The sequence below is a fragment of the Scyliorhinus torazame genome, chromosome 21, assembly GCF_047496885.1.
Source record: "Scyliorhinus torazame isolate Kashiwa2021f chromosome 21, sScyTor2.1, whole genome shotgun sequence".
In the NCBI taxonomy this organism is placed as follows: domain Eukaryota; kingdom Metazoa; phylum Chordata; class Chondrichthyes; order Carcharhiniformes; family Scyliorhinidae; genus Scyliorhinus; species Scyliorhinus torazame.
Genome location: NC_092727.1, coordinates 9845528 through 9861005, shown reverse-complemented (window position 1 = coordinate 9861005; position 15478 = coordinate 9845528). Strand labels below are relative to the sequence as shown.

The window sequence follows — 15478 nt, the reverse complement described above, 5'->3', positions numbered from 1 at the left end:
CTCTTCCCCCCCCTCCTCACTCATATCTCTTCCCCCTATTCACATATCTCTCTTCCCCCCATTTTCCCCTTCATCTCTCCCCTCTTCCCCCCCATTTCCCCTTCATCTCTCCCGTCTTTCCCCCATTTCCCCTTCATCATCACTCTCCTCCCCCCCCTTTCCCCTTCTCCCCCCCATTTCCCCTTCATCATCTCTCTTTCCCCCCCATTTCCCCTTCATCATCCCTCTCCCCCATTTATCCTTCTTTATCATCTCCCCCCCAGTTCCCCTTCTTCATCATCTCTCCCCCATTTCCCCTTCATCATCATCTCCCCCCCCCCATTTCCCCTTCATCATCATCCTCCCCCCCATTTCCCCTTCTCATCATCTCCCCCCATTTTCCCCTTCTTCATCATCTCCCCCCATTTCCCCTTCTTCATCATCTCCCCCCATTTCCCCTTCATCATCTCCTCCCCCCATTTCCCCTTCATCATCATCATCTCTTCCCCCCCATTTCCCCTTCTTCATCATCTCTTTCCCCCCCATTTCCCCTTCTTCATCATCTCTTTCCCCCCATTTCCCCTTCTTCATCATCTTTCCCCCCCATTTCCCTTCATCATCATCATCATCTCTCCCCCCATTTCCCTTCTTCATCATCATCTCTCCCCCAATTTCCCCTTCATCATCATCATCTCTCCCCAATTTCCCCTTCATCATCATCATCATCTCCCCCCCCCCATTTCCCCTTCATCATCATCATCATCTCCCCCCCAATTTCCCCTTCATCATCATCTCCCCCCCAATTTCCCCTTCATCATCATCTCCCCCCATTTCCCCTTCATCATCATCTTCCCCCCCATTTCCCCTTCATCATCATCTCCCCCCCATTTCCCCTTCATCATCATCTCCCCCCATTTCCCCTTCATCATCATCTCCCCCCCATTTCCCCTTCATCATCATCTCCCCCATTTCCCCTTCATCATCATCTCCCCCCATTTCCCCTTCATCATCATCTCCCCCCCATTTCCCCTTCATCATCATCTCCCCATTTCCCCTTCATCATCATCTCCCCCCCATTTCCCCTTCATCATCATCTCCCCCCCATTTCCCCTTCATCATCATCTCCCCCCCATTTCCCCTTCATCATCATCTCCCCCCCATTTCCCCTTCATCATCATCTCCCCCCCCATTTCCCCCTTCATCATCATCTCCCCCCCATTTCCCCTTCATCATCATCTCCCCCCCATTTCCCCTTCATCATCTCTTCCCCTTCATCATCTCTTCCCCCCCCATTTCCCCTTCATCATCTCTTCCCCCCCCATTTCCCCTTCATCATCTCTTCCCCCCCATTTCCCCTTCATCATCATCTCTCCCCCCCCATTTCCCCTTCTTCATCATCTCTCCCCCCATTTCCCCTTCTTCATCATCATCTCTCCCCCCCCATTTCCCCTTCTTCATCATCATCTCTCCCCCCCATTTCCCCTTCTTCATCATCATCATCATCTCTCCCCCCATTTCCCCTTCTTCATCATCTCTCCCCCCCATTTCCCCTTCTTCATCTCTTCCCCCCCATTTCCCCTTCATCATCTCTGCCCCCCCATTTCCCCTTCATCATCTCTTCCCCCCCATTTCCCCTTCATCATCAATCTCCCCCCATTTCCCCTTCATCATCATCTCTCCCCCCCATTTCCCCTTCTTCATCATCTCTCCCCCATTTCCCCTTCTTCATCATCATCATCTCTCCCCCCCCCATTTCCCCTTCTTCATCATCATCATCATCTCTCCCCCCATTTCCCCTTCTTCATCATCTCTCCCCCCCATTTCCCCTTCATCTCTTCCCCCCCATTTCCCCTTCATCTCTCCCCCCTATTTCCCCTTCTTCATCATCTCTTCCCCCCCATTTCTCCTTCATCTCTCCCCCCCTAGTTCCCCTTCTTCATCATCTCTCCCCCCCCCATTTCCCCTTCTTCATCATCTCTCCCCCCCCCAATTTCACCTTCATCTCTCCCCCCCCCCATTTCCCCTTTCATCTCCACCCCCATCTCCCCCCTTTATCTCGGCTAAGACGTACTTGACCATTTCAAGACATTTTCTCCCTCCCCATCCACCCATATCCATTTGAAATAATTCTGCCCCCCGAAACAAAATCACTGGACCCGTGGATCCCATATCATTATATTCAGAATATTTAATTGTGTGCGTCAGTTCCGAACAAATAGATTCAATTAGCTGGGGGGGGGGGGGGGGGGAGAGAAGAAAGAGACAAATTTCACAGGGAGAGAATTACATGTCAAAAAGGTCGAGAGAAATGATGTGTGTAACGGTACTTTCCCCAACCCACACTGTTAAAATATTACCAACCCACAAGCCGAGAGCGAGGAATTTAAAACCCCAGCCCCGACCTCCGCTCGCCCAACGCTGCGCAGATGGAAGCGTGTGGATCCCAGGCAGCGATGTTTCAGTCCTCCCTCTGCCGGTGTGAGCGGCACTGTGAGCGGCACTGTGAACGGGCTCTCTTCCCCCCACCCCCCAGTGTTGCGCCCGCCATCAGTATTAAAACACAGACACATACACCCGGACCCCCCAATACTTACCACCGCGGAAATAAATCATTATGAAAAAAAGCCAACCCCCGTCCCCTGCCACCCACTCCAGATGCAACTGGGAGAGCAATTACACTGGGATTGCTACAAATTCAACTGGCCGGTTGGTAACAAAGAGGCAGCTCCCACAACAAACACGTTATCGATGTATTTCACACTGCTTACAGTCCCTGCCTCAGTCTTCTGAGGGATAAGAGGGCCAGTATCTCCACATCAAGTGAGTTTCCTGGACACAATATTTCCTCTACAAAACAAAACGAATCAACAAAATGCAGCCAGCTTCCCAAACAAGCAAATTGCAACATTCAAAAAAAAAAATCGAGAACGCACACAAGTCAAACACACAATTGCAAACCATCACACAAACCGGCTAGTTGCATTATTTTTTTGTTGTTGTTTGGTTGCATACCTTTCTTCCTCCCTCTCTAAATAAATACGGTTGTTTTTTTTATATAAATACAATTGTCTTTTCATTCAGCAGCAGCCTCAATCTGGAGGTACTTACCGAATTATGCACGCTATTATTAGCGCAGCATACAAAACAGTTCACAGTACGCGCCGTACTCACACACATACACCTCTCTGTGTTCATGTAGCAAATCAACAGATTGGAGACGTCATCCCCTCGCGTCTCCGAATTAGTCAAGTCCACATCAGAGAGCTGGAACCGACCGTCAAAAGTTGCAGCCTGGGCGCCCTGTGACAGCTGCGGAGCTCGCCATCTTTGATGCAGGCACGGGCACCACATCACTTAAAATGCATGCATTCCCAAATGCAGTGTCATCTTGCTAATAAAGTGTATTTCATTAACCCCCCCCTCTCCTCCCCTCCTCACACTTCTTCCCGGGTAATTTTGTAGGAGGGGGAAGAGAATGGAATTGCACAAGTGACATTAAAAACCCACACGTTCATCAGGAGTGGCTGATTCCGTGGGGACACGCTGCAAATATTGAGAAGGAGATATGCTCTTGTTTAATTGCCACTGTATGTGACTACAGTGAATTTTAATGTAGGTTGTGGTAGTATTAAATTTTTAATGCTGTTGTTTGTGGTTGCATTCAATGCCAATGCTATTGTTTGTGGCTATATTGAATGTTAACGCAGCACAAAACGCAAATCTCCACTTGACAAATGCAGCGCTCTTCATCCCCAGATCTGCCACCCCGTTATTGGAGAAACGCTCGCCTCTCTCAAACTCTCATTGCAATCGCAGGCATGTTCCCCGCCCACTGCAAAACCAACAGTAATTCATTGAACTGTATCATTTAAACCCCGGTACCACAAACTCCGCTTCAGTCTATCTGAAGGTGCTTTGAAGAACATGCGGAAGGGGTCTGAACACACTCCTACTGTTCAGCTCTACCCCCGCAAGAGTTGATATAAAAATCATACATCCGAAACTCCAATATTAGTATTCAGCTCCTCTCTTATCTGATGAACATTCTGAAGATACCAGAAACTTTCTAAAGTATTATTTATTGCATTTTATCAGGCAGTCGCGCCATAAATAACTCCAATCACTTCAAACGTGTGGTTAAATATTCATTGCAATTGAATAACGAAAACAAAAACTGTTGGATCACGGAAGGGAAGTGGCTGGTTTATATTCCCTGTTGCAGTGAATTTTATTTTTATCAAACACGTTTTTTTCAAACCAGCATTACTTTATTTGCGCGGGCGCGCGAATATCTCACATTTTATTGAAGTCAGAATTGGATTACAGAAGCCAAAATCAGAATTGAGAATTTGCGTATAACAAGAGTGACTTGAAGTTGAAAAACGGCGCTATATAAAAGCACATGGTCGATCATTACAACGCTACAAATATTGCAATCTGGGATATTGCAACAGATTGTGTGCGCATGAAGCCACTAACATTAATGAATAAAACAAGCAATAAGTAACGGTACCGTGAACGATTCCCAAATGCAAGGGCTCACCTTGCAGTCAGGGAGTGTCTTAAGGTTATTAACTTTATACGACGACGTAAGAGTTTGATTGGCACGGTTATGTTAGCAATCATCCTGTGGCATCGCTGACTGGATGCAAAGTGTTATGCTCTAAATGGCTCAAGTGGCCTCCCGATTCTATCATAATGATTGTAAACCTCTCGTGTCTAGATCATTACTGTATACGAACATGCAGTATCCTAATCGCCACTCTTCTGTAAGAAGCGTTGGCTCTATTACTGCTGATTTTATATTTTAGTCTCTACATTATTTATTGCTCATACAAATATTCCGAATTGCAGACTTTCGACCGTTACTGGGAAAAAAGAAACGGTCTTTTTTTAAAGACCGTCTTTAAAAGTTCAAGCTTTTAATCTTGCACCCATCACGACAGACATCAGGACAGATACAAGAATCCCAAATTTCAAAGGCAACAGCAATTTATACTGCATGAGAATTGGTTGGCAAGTGGATTATAGACTTTACATTGGTAGGAAGTCATTATTCAATTATAGGCTCTAGACACCCTTCAAGAGGATTAATATGACCATCTGCTGTTCTGTAAATTACTGACTATATGTTAAGGAGGTACAATTCCATGTACATTTAAGGATTTACACTACTGCTGACGGATAGGACGTCCAAGCAGCCTTGTCTGCTCTCCTGTATGAACTTTGTAGATCCTGGGCATTATTTTAAAGAAAGTGTCCTGGCCAATATGTATCCTCAATGAACATCACACAATAAACAGATGAACTGGCTATTGTCACATTGCTGTTTGAGGGAGCTCGCTGTGTGCCAATTAGCTGCTCCCTTTCCGCCATTACGACAGTGACTACATTTCAAAAATGCTCCGTTGTCTTAAAAGCACTTTTGGAGTCAACGCAATACTGATGATTCCATTACTAACTGCGTATCACGGCATTGTGGCTGGCAGTATTGGTAAAGTGTATCCAGTCGTTTTGGTGCCAGTGTGATGTCGGTCATTAAGCTTGTGTATGTTAGGGCTGAGCCCACACACCCGTATTCAATACACGTGCAGCCCGACCTGATAGGATTCAATAATCACCAAAGGGCTATCAGTTAGAGGAAGGGCCGGCTACATTACTAGCAAATTGATCGCATAACCAACGCTGCATCAAAAATGACGCGCCAAATAAGACATCTTAACACCATGCTGATTAGCACATCAACCAGGTTAGTAAGTGTCCCGTAGTACTCCAACTGGTTAACTGGCCTCTGGAAAGAAAACGTGTCCATTTGAAAAAAATAAATATTGTTGGTGTCTCACAAACAGAATGGGGGTCAGGAAACGCTTCATTCCTCCCCAGATTGAAACATTGGGAACACATTGATTGCTGGTTTGAGTGACAGAACAGTTAATCCCATGAATCGTTTGGAAACTCGTGGACAGCGGTCTGTCCATCTATAAAGATATATATATATATATATATAACCACTTCACAGTGTTCTCGTGCGCGGCCCCCAATCAAAACTCGCAGCAACTTCACTGCACCGTAACTAATGTTCAGTTCAAGTGATTTAATTACATTTTAGGCGCATCTATTTGCGATTGGTGTTGGTGCCTGGGACAAACATGGAGGTAGCAATTCAGAAATAGATGCACTTTAAGATTTCAGCCGGGAAGGATCCTATGCCATTTTCAGGAGAATTGTTCTCAATCCAAAATATTTTTTTAAAATCCTCTACAATTTCGCAAGAGGAGCCGGGACCGTGTCTGGCGGCTTCGAATCAAATCAATCTACCTTAAAAGTGAACCTTGTCATTCACTTAAATCAGACATTTATTGTAAAATATTTCTCGAGCGAGTGTTAGCTTTAGAACTTTCCACATTCGAGTCAAATTAATCAGGGGAAGATTGACAAAAGCTAGAATTACGAGTTTCCCCCCTCTTCCCCAAGGAGCCGATTTGTTTCAACCCCCCCCCTAAAAGAAAAAGCTAAATGTGAAATTAAAACTGACTTGGGGAAGTCTGCTGGCATCCCTTCCTTGCTGCTGTACTTTCCAGAACCGCTCAAAGTGTCTCTCTGCATTTGAAATGACCAAATACGAGAAACTAACCTGTTTGCCCACTTTCCAGAATTTTTTTTCCTGACGTCAACTAAGTTTTTTTTTTTCTCTTTTGTTTTCCCCCCGGCTACTATTTCCAGTGTAAAGTTTGAGAGATACTGCAGACCGCTTCAAGAATTCACCTTCCAACGTGGGGGAACAAAGGGCTTTAAATTCACCCCTGGCTCCCACCAGTGTGTGTGTGAATCAACCGGCTGTAGCTTCGGCTTTTTGCTCGCATATTGTGGAGCCTGCTTGCTTCCTGATGGGTTTGGACCTGGCAATTTGCTTCCCAGCAGCTCTTGAGTTGCACATATGGGGACCAGCTCAACAGCGGCGCCTAACCATCGCCCTCCACAGGCTGATTGGAGAATCGGGTCATTCACTACTGTGACCTAAACATAGAACTTTGAAGGATTTGTCATTATTCCGGCTTGTCGTTCATTGCATGTGCTGCATTCCTCACACTCGGAACCCCAGCCTGTATTCACTAATACTCATTGCAACGATTCCTCAGTTACACACATTCACATGTTTCTATTTAGGAGTCCCAGTATTGTGCTTTTTACACTGCAGCCTCCCTGTTTTGTCCAATGTGGCGGGGAATACATTGACAGTGGACACGGGATCCTTGCTTTATTTGATGCTCTCGGTGTGTTGCACCTGCCTATTGCATCAAGTTTTATTCGAAGATTAAACCGTGATTTAATTGGTTTGTTTTCGGGTTTTGAAAGGAATTGAAGGGATAGGTGCACTAATGTAGAGTCCAGGACAAAGCATTAAACCCCAGAGCCAGCTTATTCAGAAGGGAAGTTAGGCAAGATGTCTTCACATAAAGGAGGGTGACAATTTGAACTCTCTCCCAATGAAAGCCCCCCCCCCCCCCCAAACATGCTTTCTGTATCAATGGATTTTTGCTAGACAAAGCTGGTGGATGGAGTTAGGATACAGATCAGCCATGATCCAATTGAAAGGCAGAGTTCGAGGAGCTGAATAGCCTACTCATGTTCCTATGCATTGTGTTTCTCCCGGAATAGAATTGTGAGCTACAATTGAGGGTAGTCTGATGTAACCCCTTTTCATGTTGCCAGAGTTCAAGGAGGAAGAGCTTGGGGTAAAAATGGAAACTTGCTTTTTGGAGAGTTGGGATAGAATTTCTCTGCGAATTTGGGCCGTATTAGTTGTTCTTTGCTCATCATTTGAAACATTGATTTACTATTGTATGGGTCCTTCCTGTTTAATCTCTTATTCCCACTTTTATTTTTGCCGTGACATTTTTGATCCATGGATGATTTATGGACATGTGTCTTTAAGGCAGACTGTATCTTTAATTCAAGCAGAAAGAAGCAGTGGACTGTGCCTTTAATTCAAGCAGAAACCTGTGCTGGTTCGGACTGGAGTGTAGACTGACCGGCACCAATGACAGAGATTGGCTGGTCGTGATCTGATTGATTTGGCTGATGGACAATGAATTGACCCAAAATGCTGTGCTCTGCCCGTAAACAGGTGGTGATTGGATCTGATCCTTCTGGAATGTTTTCAGAGTCAGGACGTTTTCAGTTTGCCTCCTGGCAGCTTAGAGAGAAGATCCACCCTCTCTCCGCTCCATGTTTCTCCAGAAAGACTGTTTCTGAACAAGCAGAAAGCCTGAATGAATCTGTTTACAGGGGAACCATTACAGACTGTGTAGGCAAAGTTCAGAATTTGCGAACTCTTCCCCAAAAATGCAGGTGTGAATCGACTACCTTTTTCAGAAGGCCTGCTGCCTGTGGGACCTGCCTCTTGTACACTACAACAGGTCTGAAGATGGACCATGAACTAAAAGCAAGGTTTGAGGAAACCAAAATCTCTGCCTCTCGAGGAAAGGTGTGAGTTTGGTGCTTTTAAAAACTGCAGGAAAACCAGTACAGATTGCAAAATAAAGACTGTAATCTACACGCTCACTGAAGAAAGCATGCTAGGAACCATCACCTGAAGCAAAGACTCTTCTCTCTTTCACTTAGGTATTTCCCCCTTTTCCACCCCTCTGTGTTTGTCCATCTGGCATGTGTGTACAGGTCGTGGAGGCAAGTTAAAGTAGGAGTTAGGTACTAATTAATATTTAGCCAACTGCATCTACGTGTTTCATCATTATTCCTGTTATAGTAATTGTGTTTCAATTTACATACCTGTCGACTGTAATTATTGGTCAGTCAAGGGCCAAAGATTTTGTGTGTTTTTATAAGAATTATTGGTTAATTCACTTGCGTTGTGACTCCAGGATGAGTGGGGTTAGAGTTGACCGTGCACTTGCCCAGAGTGTCAAAACATTATTCAGTCAATGGGACCAAGGGCACAATCTTTTTGAGGCATCAGGGGTCTCACCTGCTGGCTGGAGAGCTGGCAAGTGACCCACGTTGCCTCTTTTGAGGAACGCCCACCCCACACCATAAGCCAATCAGGCAGTGGCGAAGCCAGTGGCCGGTATTCCTCCAGAATTTACCCACCAGGGGTGGAAGTGCCACCTAGTGAGATCTGCGGCCAATCAGAGATTGGCAGCTCTTGCACTCAGCAGCACCACAAGGAGGCAGTGTCTGCTGCAATGAAAAGCCCTCCAGGAATCCAAGGATCATGGAGGACTCAGGCTACAGGTAAGTAATGTGGAGGAGGGCGGAGGGATTTGTGGAGTGGGGGTTGTGGGGTGAGGAGTCCAGAGTGGTAAGAAACAAAGGCAGCAACAGCTGTAAGCCCCTCCCCCACCTTCCCAGTGTTCATTTGGTTGATCAGGCACAGATTGATTGTCTATATCAAAGGAAATTCTCCCCCTTACCCTGTTACTTCCATCCCTGTTTCTCCCCGCACCCCATTCCCCTGGTCCTCCCCATTCTCCACCACTATTTTTCCCATTTTTACATTCTCCCTGTTCCCCCCCCCCCCCCCCCCCCACCCCACTGCTCCTCCCTTTTTCTTCCATTTCCTCCCATTTTCCCTATTACTCCTGCCCCAGCCCCTTTCTCCATAAGACTTGGGGGAAGAATTTGGCCACTCAAAGAACAAAGAACCAGCACAGGAACAGGCCCATCAGCCCATCAAGTCTGCTCTGTCATTCAATGAGATCTTGACTGGTCTGATATGATAATTCTCAACTCCACCTTCCTGCCTTATCTCATAATCCTTACTGATCCCAATAATCCTTGATTCCCGTATCTCAGGCTTGAACACACTTAGTGACCCAATGTCTACAGCTCTCTGCGGTAAAGAATTCCACACATTCACCACCCTCAGGGAAGAAATTCCTCCTAATCTGTTTTAAATGGGAGGCTCCTTACTCTAAGATTCTGCCCTCTGTTCCTAGACTCTCCCAAAAGAGGAAACAACCTCTCAGCATCTACCTTGCCAAGCCCCCTGAGAAACCTATATGTCTCAATAAGGTCACCTCTCATTCTGCTAAACTCCAATGAGTACAAGCCGACCTACTCAACCCCTCCTCATAAGAAAATTTCTCCATACCCAGGGTTAACTTTGTGAACCTTCTCTGATCTACATCCAATGGCAGCATATTGTTCCTTAGATAAGGCAAACTGTTGATAATATTCCAGGTATGGTCTAGCCGATGCCTTATATAGCTTTAGCTGGACTTCCTAATTTTTATACTCCATTCCCTTTGAAATAAAAGTCAGCATTAAATTTATCTTCCCAATTACCTGCTGAATTTGCCTGCTAGCTTTTTGTGATTATGCACGAGGACTGTAGGGAAACTATTTGAGAACATTCTGAAGGAGAGAATCTATCTCCACTTGGAGAGGCAAGGTTTGATCAGGGATAGTCAGCATGGCTTTGTCAGAGGGAGGTCATGCCAAACAAATTTGATTGAATTTTTTGAACATGTGACCAGGTGTGTAGATGAGGGTAGTACAGTTGATGTAGTTTAGATGGTTTTCAGCAAAGCCTTTGACAAGGTTTCATTTAAATAATATTCAGCTTCTTTATTCTTCCTACCAAAGTGCATATCTTCACATTTTCATTTGCTTTCTTCCATCTGCCACGCTTTTGCCCACTCACTGAACCTGTCTATATCCCTCTGTAGACACTTTATGCTATCCTCACCACTTACCTTCCCACCTATTTTTGTGTCATCCGCAAACTTGACAATAGTTCATTCACTTCCCTCTTCCAAGTCATTAATATATATTGTCAATAATTGTGGCCCCAGCATGATCCCTGTGGCACTCCACTAGTTACAGGTTGCCATCCTGAAAATACTCCTCTTATCCTAATTCTGTCTTCTATCAGTTAGCCAATCCTCTATTCATGCTATTATATTTCCCCTAACACCATGGACTCTTATCTTATTAAGTAGCCTTTTGTGTGGTACCTTATTGAACACTTTCTGGAAATTCAAGTATATTACATCTACTGGCTCCCCTTCATCTACCCTGCTCATTACCAGCTCAAAGAATTCTGATAGATTTGTCACGATTTCCCCTTCATGAAGCCATGCTGACTCGGTTTGGTAATATTATGCATTTCTAAATTCTCTGCTATTATAATGGACTCTAACATTTTCCCAGTGCAAGAAGTTACCTAACTGGCCTAGAGTTACTTGTCTGTTGTCTCCCTACATTTTTGAATAAAGGTATTACATTTGGCAGTTTTCCAAACCTCTGGGACTTTTCCAGAATTTAATGATTCTTGGAAGATTACTACAAATGCATCCACGTTCTCTGTAGTTACTTCCTTTTAATATCCAGAAATGCAATCCATCAGGTCCAGGGGACTTACCAGCCTTGAGCTCCATTAGTTTCCCCACTGATTGTCATTGTATCTATTTCATCACCCACTTCTGCCCCTTGATTATTTAGTATTTTCAACATGTTATTAGTGTGTTCCACTGTGAAGACTGACGCAAAGTATTTGTTTAACTTCTCTGCCATTTCCTGGTTCCCCATTATTACTTCCCCAGTCTCACTCTCTACGTCTAAGGGACCTTGTGGGGTGAAGAGGGCAGGGAGGTCAGAAGCAAAGGCTTTTAGCAGCAACGCCCCCTCCCCCCCCCCCCATATTCCCAAAGTCCAGTTACTTATTGTTAATAAAACATTTTATTGAGTTATTTGTGATTTGTAACAATAATAGAAGAAACGGTGTACATACAATATAAACATAGTGCAAAGGCCGTCTTCCTCCCTCACAGGTCCCACCTTTCTTACACACTAATCTAAGCTAACCCCCCCCCCCCCCCTTCTCTGCCGACGGTTAATTTTCCCTAAAGAAGTCGACGAACGGCTGCCACCTCCGGGCGAACCCTGACATTGACCCTCTCAGGGCAAACTTGATTTTCTCCAAACAGAGAGAGCTAGCCATGTCAGTGAGCCAGGTCTCTGACCTCGGGGGCTCTGAGCCCCTCCATGCTAATAGTATCCGTCTCCGAGCTACCAGGGAGGCAAAGGCCAGAACGTCTGCCTCTTTCTCCTCCTGGATTCCCGGATCCTCCGACACTCCGAAAATCACCACCTCTGGACTCGGTGCCACCCTTGTTTTTAACACCATGGACATGAGATCCACAAACTGCTGCTCGAATCCCCTAAGCTTTGGGCATGCCCAGAACATATGAACATGGTTTGCTGGTCCTCCCGCACACCTTGCGCACCTGTCTTCTGTCCCAAAGAACCTGATCATCTGGGCCACTATCACGTGTGACTGGTGAACACTTTAAATTGTATCAGGCTGAGCCTGGCGCATGATGTGGACTCGTTGACTCTACTCTACACATCCGCCCAGAGACTATCTCTATCTCTCCTCCTAACTCCTCTTCCCAATTGTATTTCAGCTCTTCGGTCTGCGTTTCCTCTGGCCCCATGAGTTCTTTATAGATGTCCAAAACCCTTCCCTCTCCCACCCACACTCTGGAAACTACCCTGTCCTGTATCCCCCTTGGTGGTAGGAGCGAGAAGGTTGAGACCTGCCTAAGTAGGAAGTCCCACGCCTGCAGGTACCTAAACTCATTCCCTCCCGTCAATTCAAATTTCTCCTCCAACTCCCTCAGGCTGGGAAAGCTCCCCTCTATAAACATATCTCCCATCCTCTCGATCCCTGTTCTTTGCCATCTCCGAAACCCTCCATCCCGCCTCCCCCAAAGTCCATTTACTTAATCAGGCACCGATTGTCCCCGATCGAGTGACATTCCACCCCTCCCCATTCCCCTGTTCCTCCCATCCCCATTCTGTCCTGCCCCCATTCCCCTCATAGAATTTCATCATAGAATTTACAGTGCCGAAGGAGGCCATTCGGCCCATCGAGTCTGCACCGGCTCTTGGAAAGAGCACCCTACCCAAGGTCAACACCTCCACCCTATCCCCATAAACCAATAACCCCACCCAACACTAAGGGGGGGGAAATGGGGAGGGGTGGAATGTCACTCGATCGGGGACAATAAGGGCAATTTTGGACACTAAGGGCAATTTTGGACACTAAGGGCAATTTATCATGGCCAATCCACCTAACCTGCACATCTTTGGACTGTGGGAGGAAACCAGAGCACCCGGAGGAAACTCACGCACACACTGGGAGGATGTGACGACTCCGCACAGACAGTGACCCAAGCCGGGATCGAACCTGGGACCCTGGACCTGTGAAGCAATTGTGCTAACCATTGTGCTACTGTGCTGTCCTTTTCCGTTCACCCCGTCACCATTTCCCCCGTTTCCCTCTGTTTTCCCCCATTTCCCCCCACTGTTCCTCTGTTTCCCAATTTACCCATTATCCCCCCCCCACTGCCACCGTGTTCTCCCCAACCCCATTTCCCCCCACCCTGTTTCTCCCCCCAACTCCATTATTTCCCCACCCCATTCTCCCTCCCCATCTTGTTATCTCCCAATCCTTTTCTCAGCACCTCGTTCTCCCTCCCACACCATTCTCCTCCCGCCCCGTTCTCCTCACCGTTTCTTCACTGATAGCTTGGTCAGCCAGGAAGGTTGACGGAGTGTTTGCCAAGATGTGATTTTACAATGGGTGTTTGTATTTTGATTGATGAAAAATGATGGGCATCAAGGCTGAATTGCCCCACTTCTCATCAAATAACCACGAAGGCTCAACTGACAAAGAATTTAACCATAAAGAGGAATGGAAACTTAGCAAACTAAATCCCCCCACTGTTTACAACAGCCCAATCTCTGCCACACACATTGGTCACTGAAGGCCTCAAGCGATGGAGACCACAATGTCCCTCTCCAGTGTGCCACCCCCTTCCAATGGAGCCGGATGTTCAGGAACATCCCATCAAAACCTTAGGTATAAAGGTTATCTGGAAGCAGATTAATTGAGGTTTGATCCACTGTACATATTCTCTGTGCTACATGACCGCACGAGTACTTGCTGAGTTCTGACGGAAGTTCATTGACTAGATTCCTTAACTCACTGCACAGACGCTAGAAGATCTGCTGAGTGATTTCAACAATTTCTATTACATTTCAGATTTCCAGAATTTTGCTTTTGCTTGAGTACCTGAATTGCAAATATTCAATTTCTCGGCAATAACATGAATATGAACAAAAGTTCACAAAAAAATAGTAAAGAGAACAGAAAGTAGGCAGATTTCAACATAAATTGAAATTCTAATTCATGTCATTTAAATTTGATCATTAGGATCACACGAGATTACAAAGGGAACAACATTTCCAACCATTTTAAATACAATAGTCAACGTGCAAGAGGCAGATTTGAAAATAAATCTCCTCCCGGAATGAAACTGAAACACATTCCAGATAAATGCAATGTCACAAATCTTGCCATGCAGATGGCAAATACCCATTACTCCTGTTTTCTTACGCTCTACAATGAGACAACTGAAAGAGAAGATTGTGTCAGGACAGAATTCCTACACTCACCTGAAAGAAATCTGCTTTACTTCCCCCTTTCCCTCTGGTTAATTGTTCAAAGTGAGATTAATGCTGGTGTTTACGAGCTATCCACAATAAACACAAGCAGACAGGAGGCTACATGCCAAGATCTGGCACAATTTGAGTTGCAGTGATTCACAGGTTGGACTTTAGCCAGTCTGATAAGTGCTTATTGGCACAGATCAGACACCTGGTCAAACAATATTACTCAACCACAATGGGGTGAGTGTCACGAGGTACACAGCCATGTTAACTAATCAACTTCTGCAGAAAATTAGAGCTTTTCTGGTTCCGATGTTTACTTTTAACAATGTTTTTTGTGGGGAGGGTGTAGTGATCAGTTAACGAAGCTTGCTACTTTTTCAATGTTGACTTTTTAAGTGTAAAATTAAATGAAGGTGGGACCCATGAGACACTCAGCAAAAGGAATACAGGTTCAGTGAATCTCTCGATGATCAGTTTCACGGTATGATCCTGTAGGTGCAGACTTTTAAATGATGATGGCATGGTTATTACATTTGAATTAATTTTTCCTGCAAATTTTGATCTTTCATCATCATTTTATTCCTCAAACGTGCATTTGTAAATGTTACTTTACTAAGTTACCAATCTCAAGCAGAAGGTCCACCTGATAAGGCAAGGCCCCATCTTTTTCGTCCAATCATAGACCATAGGAGCAGGAGGAGGCCGTTCGGCTCTTCGAGCCTGCTCCGCCATTCATTACGATCCTGGCTGATCATCGAACTCGGTAACCTGTTCCCGCTTTCCTACCAAATCCTTTCATCCCTTTGACCCAACTGCTATATCTAACTCCTCTTGAAAACGAACAATGTTTTGGCCTCAACTACTTTCTGGGGTAAAGTATTCCATAGGCTCACCACTCACTGGGTAAAGACATTTCTCCTCATCTCAGTCCTAAATGGTTTACCTCATATCCTTCGGCTGTTACCCCTGGTTCTGGGATAAAATCCCGAAACATGGGAGAAGGGGCTGGACGGAGAAG

At 45.5% G+C, this 15478-nt stretch overlaps 1 protein-coding gene across 4 annotated transcripts in view; it reads right to left on the bottom strand.

Moving 5' to 3' along the window:
- The window catches only part of zbtb16a (zinc finger and BTB domain containing 16a), a 280798-nt gene extending 266238 nt beyond the window's left edge, over window positions 1–14560 (bottom strand). Inside the window, exon 1 of one of the 4 annotated variants that reach the window (XM_072486482.1) lies at window positions 14464–14560. The gene's annotated coding sequence lies outside the window, so the exon portion shown is untranslated. Of the gene's footprint in view, window positions 1–2991; window positions 3179–6514; window positions 6577–14463 lie in introns of those variants that run through there. The other 3 variants (XM_072486483.1, XM_072486480.1, XM_072486481.1) reach the window with 3 other exon arrangements.
- Between the last annotated feature and the right edge of the window lie 918 nt (window positions 14561–15478).